Source organism: Mustelus asterias, chromosome 11, assembly GCF_964213995.1.
Source record: "Mustelus asterias chromosome 11, sMusAst1.hap1.1, whole genome shotgun sequence".
Taxonomy (NCBI): Eukaryota; Metazoa; Chordata; class Chondrichthyes; order Carcharhiniformes; family Triakidae; genus Mustelus; species Mustelus asterias.
Genome location: NC_135811.1, coordinates 47,830,873 through 47,840,226, shown reverse-complemented (window position 1 = coordinate 47,840,226; position 9,354 = coordinate 47,830,873). Strand labels below are relative to the sequence as shown.

Genomic DNA, 9,354 nt, shown 5'->3' with positions numbered 1-9,354 from the left:
AACCACTGCTGTGTATTCACAAAACCTGCTGTTTATTGACAGGTGTTGCTATCTATACTAATCATCCTCCAAACATGCACGATCTGCAGAAGAGCAAATGTAATGTAGTTTAACAATGCATTGGCTGGAAATATTGTAACATTCATAATACAAGCCTGAAAATTCTTGTTATAGAATCCCGACAGTGCAGAAGAAGGCCATTCGGCCCATCGAGTCTGCACCGACACCAATCCCACCCAGGCCCTATCCCCGTAACCCCATGTATTTACCCTGCTAATCTCTCTGACAATAAGGGACAATTTACCGTGGCCAATCCACCTAATCTGCACATCCATGGGTATGTGGGAAGAAACTGGGGCACCCGGAGGAAACCCACACGGACACGGGGAGAATGTGCAAACTCCACACAGTCACCCGAGGCCGGAATTGAACCCAGGTCCTGGCGCTGTGAGGCAGCAATGCTAACCACTGTGCCACTGTGCCACCCTGTCAGCATTGTCGAGCTTACTATGTGCGTATCAAATTCCTCATCATGAAGTCAGTAACGGATTGCGGGTAATTAGGTTAATACTTCTATAAAAACAATACACAGGAATTTAACAAACTCATTAAGGAAATGTATCACAGAATCATTTCCAGGCTTTACATTTTTTGCTCTTTTTCAGTACTCATGTATGTTAATAATGCCCTAGTCTAAAGTCTTACACCGTCTCACTGCTATTTTAAGAGGTCTTGTGATGCAGTGGTAATATTCCCTACCTCGGGATCAGAAGCTCCAGGTTCAAGCCCCACGTCAGGACTTGTTGGCTGGAAGGATTGTTCATGTGGTCCAGCGGGCTGATAATCAGCTCGGGATTATTTCCACTACCTTCCCACCGTTCCCCAAAGAAAAAATAAATGCAAGAAGAAATGCATAAAAAGAGCTTGTTGTGGTTACTTTTAATGGTCTTGCTGGGAGCATCCTTGTACAGCATAAATACAGAGGAAGAATCTGAGGCAAATGGCCTCACTGAGATTAGCTTCACACAGCATCCACTGTTCACATCTTATCAAATGAGGAAATCTGCTAAACTATTCAACCGATTGGCAATCTTATACACACTTCCTTGTTTTGTTCATCCCCATCAAGATGATCCATTAAGGGGATCCATAAATGGAATCCATAAATGGGATCCATTAAGGGGATCCATTACCCATTACCGGTTCCGATGAAGGATCTGCACCCTCGATTTTTTTTTCTCTTTTCCAGGCTTTGATGAGCCTGTTGTAGATTTATTAGATCTTTCAGGTTTTTTTAAATTTAATTTTTCTTAACATGCTTGTAAAAGTTTATGCTGACACCATGATGATGTATAGTGGAATGGTACAATCCACGTCACATTTTTATTTATTTATTTTTTATACTTTTCCAATTCAATCAAATCAAGTCCAATTCAGAGTCTCAACAAGTTGAGACATTCCCGATCCAAGCTGACAAGACAGGGCCTCCACTCCTGTCTTGGGCCTGATCTACATGAGCCAAGCTGATTGGAGTAGGTGCAGACTCTCCTCCTCCAAGGCTTGATCTAATTTGCATTTTAGCCAAAAGGCCGAGGTGCCGCTTTTAAAAATTGCTTCAAATGAAGCTTAAATGCAACCCAATGACCTCAACCAAGCGCAGCATCCTATCCATACCACACTCGATCTTAGCCAAAAGGCCGAATCCACGTCGCATGCTGCATTGACATGTAAATGAGGACTGGGCCAACAGGATGTTAAAAATGTGTACCTGATAGACCTTTCCTTCCTCAATTATTCTTTAACTTCATCCTTACAGACTTTTGAGCTGGCTATATCTGGGCATCAAATCTGTAAAATCTGTATCTGGGCATCAAATCTGTAAAATCGCTTCTCGGCCTTTTGGCTAAGATCAAGTGTAGTTATGTGGATGCTGCACTTGGTCGAGGTCATTGGGTTACATTGAAGCTTCATATGTTTCATATGAAGCAATTTTTAAAAGCGGTATCTCGGCCTTTTGGCTAAGATGCAAATGAGCTCAAGTCTTGGAGGAGGAATTGCTTTCCCTCCTCCAATCAGCTTGGCTCATGTAGATCAGGCCCAGGACAGGGTAAATGGTCGCTTGCCCTGTCTTGTCAGCCTGGATCGGGAATGTCTCAACTTGTTGAGGCTCTGAATTGGACTTGATTTGATTGAATTGGAAAAGTATTTTTAAAAATCTGTAAAATCTTTATCCGCAAAGGGGTTCAGAAGGCCAGGGAGAGACGGGGGGAAATGTCCCGACTCCAGAAAAGCATGCAGGAGCTACTCCAACTGCAGTCGATGGGGGCGGATGTCAAGGAGGATCTCTGGGAGGTCAAGAGCCAGCAAGCCTCGCTCTTTGCCTCGGAGGCCTCCAAGGTTATCTTCCGGTCCAGGGTCCACTCCGTGGAACAGGACGAAACGTGCTCGCGTTTCTTCTTCCAGAAGGTGCACAGAGAAACCTCTGTGATCTGCAGCCTGAAGGAAGAAGATGGTGCTGTAAGGTCATCGCAGTCTGACATTCTGAGGATTTGCAAATCCTTCTATGCCGGACTGTATGACCTGAAGCCAACAGACAGCATGGCCTCCCAGTCTTTCCTGTCGTCTATCACGCAAGTCTTGGACGACGGCGAGCGGGAGAGCCTGGACAGACCGGTAGCTCTGGATGAGCTGACAAAGGCCGTCGAGTCCCTTCAGAAGGGTAAAACTCCCGGTAGCGACGGCTTACCGGTGGAGTTTTACTCGGCGTTGTGGGACGTGACGGGCCCGGACCTCCTGGAAGTATACGAGAGTATGCTTCTGGAAGGCAGCATGTCAGAATCCATGAGGAAAGGCATCATTACCCTCATCTACAAGCAGAAGGGGGAAAGGGAAGAAATTAGAAATTGGAGACCCATTTCACTATTGAACGTGGATTATAAAATTCTGGCCAAGGTTATCGCCAACCGGGTCAAGTCTGCTCTGGGGTCAGTGATCCATCCTGATCAAACCTGTGCTGTACCCGGCAGGAAGATCTCTGATAGCCTCGCGCTACTCAGGGATACGATCGCCTACGTGCAGGACAGGCGGGTGGACACCTGCCTCATCAGTCTAGACCAGGAGAAGGCGTTTGACAGAATATCACACAGCCTCATGATGGATGTGTTCTCCAAAATGGGCTTTGGGAAGGGAATCCACAATTGGATCCAACTGCTCTACACAGACATCAGTAGCGCAGCTTCAACCAACGGGTGGGAATCAGATATGTTTCAGATCAGGTCTGGAGTCAGGCAGGGCTGCCCTCTCTCCTCCGTCCTTTTTGTGTGTTGCATTGAACCCTTTGCCGAGGCCCTCAGAAGCGACCCAGGCATCAAAGGGGTTACAATTCCAGGCAGCGGAGGGATGCAAGTCAAAGCCTCCCTGTACATGGATGACGTGGCTGTTTTCTGCTCGGACCCCTCGTCTGTTCGCAGGCTCCTTCAAGTCTGTGAGCAGTTCGAGCTGGCCTCGGGGGCCAAAGTCAACCAGGGTAAGAGTGAGGCCATGTTCTTTGGGAACTGGCCTGACACATCCTTTGTCCCCTTTCACCATTAGGGTAGACTACCTCAAGGTGCTGGGGATATGGTTTGGAGCGGCAGGGGCATGCGCCAAAAACTGGGAGGAGCGCATTGCCAAAGCCAGACAAAAATTGGGATTGTGGGAGCAACGCTCCCTCTCCATTACTGGGAAGAACCTTGTGATCCGATGCGAGGTCCTGTCCGTGTTGTTGTACGTGGCGCAGGTGTGGCCAATCCCCAAATCCTGCACAGCAGCAGTGACCCAGGCCATCTTCAAGTTTATCTGGAGATCAAAGATGGATCGTGTCCGGAGGGAGGCGATGCACAAATCTCCAGAGAACGGAGGGAAAAACGTTCCCAACGCCGCCCTCATCCTGATGGCCACCTTTGTGTGCGGCTGCATCAAGCTGTGTGTAGATCCTCGGTACACTAACAGCAAGTGCCACTATCTTTTGAGGTTCTACCTGTCCCAAGTGTTGCGGAGGATGGGTCTGGCCACATTGCCGCGGAACGCTCCAAGTAGTTGGACCGTACCGCAGCACCTGTCCTTCGTGGAGAAATTCTTCCGGAAACACACCTTTGACCACATGGCTATCAAGCAGTGGTCAGCATGTAATGTCCTTGAGGCCCTGAGAGAAAAGGAGACGGCGGATCCTGTCGGATGGTTCCCTGAGCAGACTGTCAATGTCATTTGGCAGAATGCCTCATCACCAGAACTCACAAACAAGCACCAAGACCTGGCTTGGCTGGTGGTGAGAAGGACACTCCCCGTCAGATCCTTTATGCACGCTCGAGGTCTCAACCTCACCGCACGCTGCCCTCGAAACGGCTGCGGGGCTGATGAGACGGTCGCACACCTCCTTGTGGAATGTGCCTTTGCAAAGAAGGTCTGGAGTGAGATGCAGTGGTATTTGTCATGGTTCGTCCCGAGCAGCTCGGTGACGCAGGACTCTGTGCTCTACGGGCTGTTTCCGGGGACGCACACCGAGACAAATATCAACTGCTGCTGGAGGGTCATCAACTCGGTGAAGGACGTGCTTTGGTCCGCCCAAAACTTGCTGATCTTCCAGCTGAAAGAATTGTCCTCAACCGAGTGTTGCAGACTGGCACATTCCAAGGTCCAGGACTACGTGCTCAGGGACGCGCTCAAGCTTGGGGCAGCCGCCGCCAAGGCACAATGGGGAAAGGCCACCGGGTAAAGCGTCTCAACCGAGGCAGACCGAGGGCCGGGTAACTGCAGAATACCCTCGGCCTGCGTAACTGTGTGCCAACCTGAAAAATAACGGCACACAGTAAACTCTGATGTATGTGTATAGTTTTAAGAAATGAAATGTAATGAATGTATTGTTTTGTAAATAAGCACTGTATTGTACTGTAAAAATGATTCTTTTTTTGCACTGTTTGTAACTTTTGGATCTGTCATTTTGCAATGTTCATTTGAGAGTTTTTTTTAATGAATAAAGTATATTTTTGAAATAAAAAAAATCAAATCTGTAAAATCGCTTCTCGGCCTTTTGGCTAAGATCAAGTGTAGTATGGACAGGCTGCGCTTGGTTGAGGTCATTAGATTACATTTAAGCTTCATTTGAAGCAATGTTTAAAAGCGGCATCTCGGCCTTTTGGCTAAGATGCAAATGAGATCAAGCCTTGGAGGAGGAGAGTCTGCACCTACTCCAATCAGCTTGGCTCATGTAGATCGGGCCCAAGACAGGAGTGGAGGCCCTGTCTTGTCAGCTTGGATCGGGAATGTCTCAACTTGTTGAGACTCTGAATTGGACTTGATTTGATTGAATTGGAAAAGTTTTTTAAAAATCTGTAAAATTGGTACAAATTGAAAGGGCCATGTCAAGTTAACAACACCAGTCATTTATTATATTTCCATTTGCCCATCGGCTTTCTTCAGGTTTTTGCTTGGCAAGTTCCTATCAGCTGACAACCCAACAAGTGTCATCTACAGAGCATCTTTGATTTGTGATCAGGGCAAGGCACAGTCTGTCTCTTTGACTGATCAGGTTAAAGAATCATTAATAAGCAGCACAGAGCCTGAACCAGGTAGGTTAATTTAGATTCATGAATTCCATATCAAATTAGGTACAGTGAGAGAGATGACAAGAGGGGGAGAAAGATTGGATTATAACAGAGAGACAACAGAGACACAAAGGAAAATCTTTAAAAAAAAAGTATCTCCAACAATAATTAAAAGCTGAAGAATGAAACTTTGCCCTTCTAAAAGTCAATGCTCTGTGCCAAAGAGGAGGCTGTTTCTCAGCAAATAAGACTCTAGGGACTCCCATGTATTTCAATGGGGAGTCAGGTGGCAAGACGTTGCTTTCAGGAAGCTTTTGAAGGAGAAACACATTTTGGACAGCAACTTCCAGATTGCCATCTTTATGCAGTTGCCAGAGATGCTGTTCAATTTGCAGTGAGCAATGTTAGCTGTTATTTTAGCTACAAAATTTGGCCAATAGGAGGTAAATAACTTGTTTCAATGCAGGAACATAGGGGGCTGACATCTGCCCCAGTTGGTTAAAGCTGTGGAATTTGGGCATTATGTTTTTCAACTTATTTATTGGGATTATAGTTAGCACAGTGACGAAGGAATAGCACCTGCATCTTACCTCATTGACAGGTGCCTGTAAAGCCTTGACTGTTTTTCGAGAGCACTGGTTTCCTCTAATCCATCGCCATCTACAGGGCATCCATGATGCCTCTGAGCAGGGAAAGGATCAGCAAAGCTTTTCAACCAAACTGATTGATGAGCCCTCACTGAAGATATACAGTAATAAAACCCTATATTCTCCGCCGTGTCTTGGTCAATATTTATCCCTCAACCAACATCAGTAAATAATTTTCTGATCGTTGTCTCATTGTCGCTTACAGCAACTTTCTGTGTACATTGAGAGGGGCGACCTGATTGAGGTGTTCAAGATTATGAGGGGCATGGACAAGGTGGATAGGGAGCAGCTGTTCACTTTAGTTGAAGGATCAGTTATGAGAGGACACAAGTTAAAAGTGAGGGATGAAAGGTTTAGGGGGGATTTGAAGAAAAACCTTTTTACTCAGAGGGTTTTGAGGGTCTGGAATGCGCTGCCTGGGAGGGTGGTGGAGGCAGGATGCCTCACATCCTTTAAAAAGCACCTGGATGTGTACCTGACATGCCATAACATTCAAGGCTATGGACCAAGTGCCGGCAAGGGGATTAGGTGGGCAGTTCAGAGCCTTTCATGTGTCGGTGCAGACTTGATGGGCCGAAGGGCCTCTTTTGCACTGTAGGATTCTGTGGTTCTCTGATACTAGCTTTTGCATGGCTGACAATTCCAACAGTAACTATGCTTTAACAAACAGTGCTTATTTGATTGTGAAGTGTTTTTGGGACTTGCGAAGTCATGAAAGGTGCTATATAAATTTAAGTCTTTCTCTTTACCCCTCTCTTTCTCTTTCTCTCTCTCCGCTAGTGATTCTATCCTGTGTCTCTTGGGTAGTACAGAACTGTTACATCTTGACTGATGTGGCCTTTGGAATGGGATTCTTAACATTACAGTCTTATTGCAAAGTACCACATTTACCTTGGTAAAATCAGGAGGAATAATTCCGTTGTACTATACAATATAGTGGTGCACAAAGGGTCATCCATACTCAAAATGTTTCGCTCTATTCTCTCTCCACAGATGCTGTCAGACCCGCTGAGATTTTCCAGCAGCTTCTGTTTTTATTTTAGAACTAACTTGTTTTTCATTCCATTGGGTGGATTCTACAGAAAAACAAGTAATCCACTTCAACAGATTGCCACCCAGGTAACAATGACCAAAATGCATAAAGACTGTGCTGTGTTTTGCACTCTTTTGGCTAGCCTTGCCAACCTAATTCAAGATGTGGAGATGTCGACGTTGGACTGGGGTGGGCACAGTAAGAAGTCTCACAACACCAGGTTAAAGTCCAACGGATTTATTTGGAATCACAAGCTTTCGGAGCGCTTCTCCTTCATCAGGTGAGTGGAGGTTACTCACTCACCTGACGAAGGAGCAGTGCTCTGAAAGCTCCTGATTTCAAATAAACCTGTTGAACTTTAACCTGGTTTTGTGAGACTTCTTACTGAACCTAATTCAAATATTTGACAAAATACAGGCAAAATATCGGACAAAATATTAAAAATAAGCAATAGTCGCTAGCATGTGAATGTGGAAATGAGGAAGGTCTACACTGACAACTGAAGGAAATGAAACCAATCTGAATGCCAGTCAGATTTATTTGAGTGTGATGATTGAGATGGTGAGCTCGGGAAGGAAGGATATTCATCTCCACAATGCCTTAGGTGTCAAGCTGTCAAAAATCAGACCGTGCACCTCTCCAGCGCGGAGGTGGAAATCCATCATATTGCTGGTTTTTGAGACATGTTTCACAGTTCTGGTACTTTGACTTTAAGTCATTTTTTTGATAGTGACTCACCTGTGGGACAGATTTTTAAAGCAGGCAAAATATATTCTTACTGCATAGCTTAACAATAACAAATAGTGGGGTTGGTTACCATCTTAATATCAAAGGCATTTATATTTGAAGGTTAACTGGCTAAAGAATGTAATGATTTTCCCAGTTAGTATGGTTACGTTTCAGCCTTCACTTCTATCATCTGTTGGTGTTGTCCTAACCATAATCTTTCCCCAATCCTAAAGCTTTTGTCCTCTCATTTCTATCATTCTTTCTTGAAATTTGACTGTGTTAAAATCATTAATAGCAAGGATGGCATGGTGGCACAGTGGTTAGCACAGCTGCCTCACAGCATCAGGGAGCCAGGTTCGATTCCCGGCTTGGGTCACTGTCTTGCGGAGTCTGCGCGTTCTCCCTATGTCTGTGTGAGTTTCCTCCAGGTGCTCCGGTTTCCTCCCACAGTCCAATAGACATGTTGGTTAGGTATGTTAACCATGCTAAATTCTCCCTCAGCGTACCTGAACATGTGCTGGAATGTGGTGACTAGGGGATTTTCACAGTAACTTCATTGCAGCGTTAATGTAAGCCTACTTTTGACACTGATAAATTAACTTTAGAAACTTATACAAAACATAATGCTATATTTTATAATTCTTATAGTTAATAGGCTCAGCAAACAAGAGGTGTAGTACATTCCAGACATTTGGTTTGGCCTTCATTATGACATGTAGGTCCAGGATTCTTTTGCAAATGTGCTGGGGGTGGGGGAGGAGGCTGGAAAATGACTTGAGGATTTACTCCAACAGCACCGTCTTAGCTTGAACCCCTTCCTCATTTCCCACAGCACAGACCTGGTGACACAAAATACAAGTGGGCACAGTGCGAAGCAGATGCAATTGAGAATAACATGATGTCGTTCTTATTGTTTTCCTCATCACAGTGCTGGATTTCGGGGGTGCTGGGTGGTCTCTGGTATTCAGTGTTTCTATGACGATGGAAATCGACCACAAATCAATTATTGCAGACAGGGATGTGTAGCTCCAGCAACAAGTTAGACAGGCAGAAGAGAACACCTATCTTTTGATTTGGAAATGTTATTCCTGTTCCAGGTGGCACAGAAGCTGGTTTCACCATTTGCAATCCACCTCTAATCTCATGGTACTTCCCAGCAGTCGCCTCCATTTCTGTGATTCCCTCCCACCATCCCTTACTCCAGTTGGGAACCTTGGTCTGGATTCGGACATGGCTGTTTGGTTAGTCCTTTGAACCTCCCACATGGTTCTCTCTGTAGCCAGCACTAATTTCCTCTGCTCCCCCCATCTGCCTTTACTACCATCTGTACATGTTTTCTCCAAACACTGACAGTCACGAGGTC

At 45.5% G+C, this 9,354-nt stretch overlaps 2 pseudogenes; both read left to right on the top strand.

The window, feature by feature from the left end:
• Positions 1–1,883: 1,883 nt before the first annotated feature.
• Positions 1,884–2,085, top strand: LOC144501075 (U2 spliceosomal RNA; annotated as a pseudogene).
• A 2,967-nt stretch (positions 2,086–5,052) lies between these two features.
• On the top strand, positions 5,053–5,194 carry LOC144501016 (U2 spliceosomal RNA; annotated as a pseudogene).
• The last annotated feature ends 4,160 nt before the right edge of the window (positions 5,195–9,354 follow it).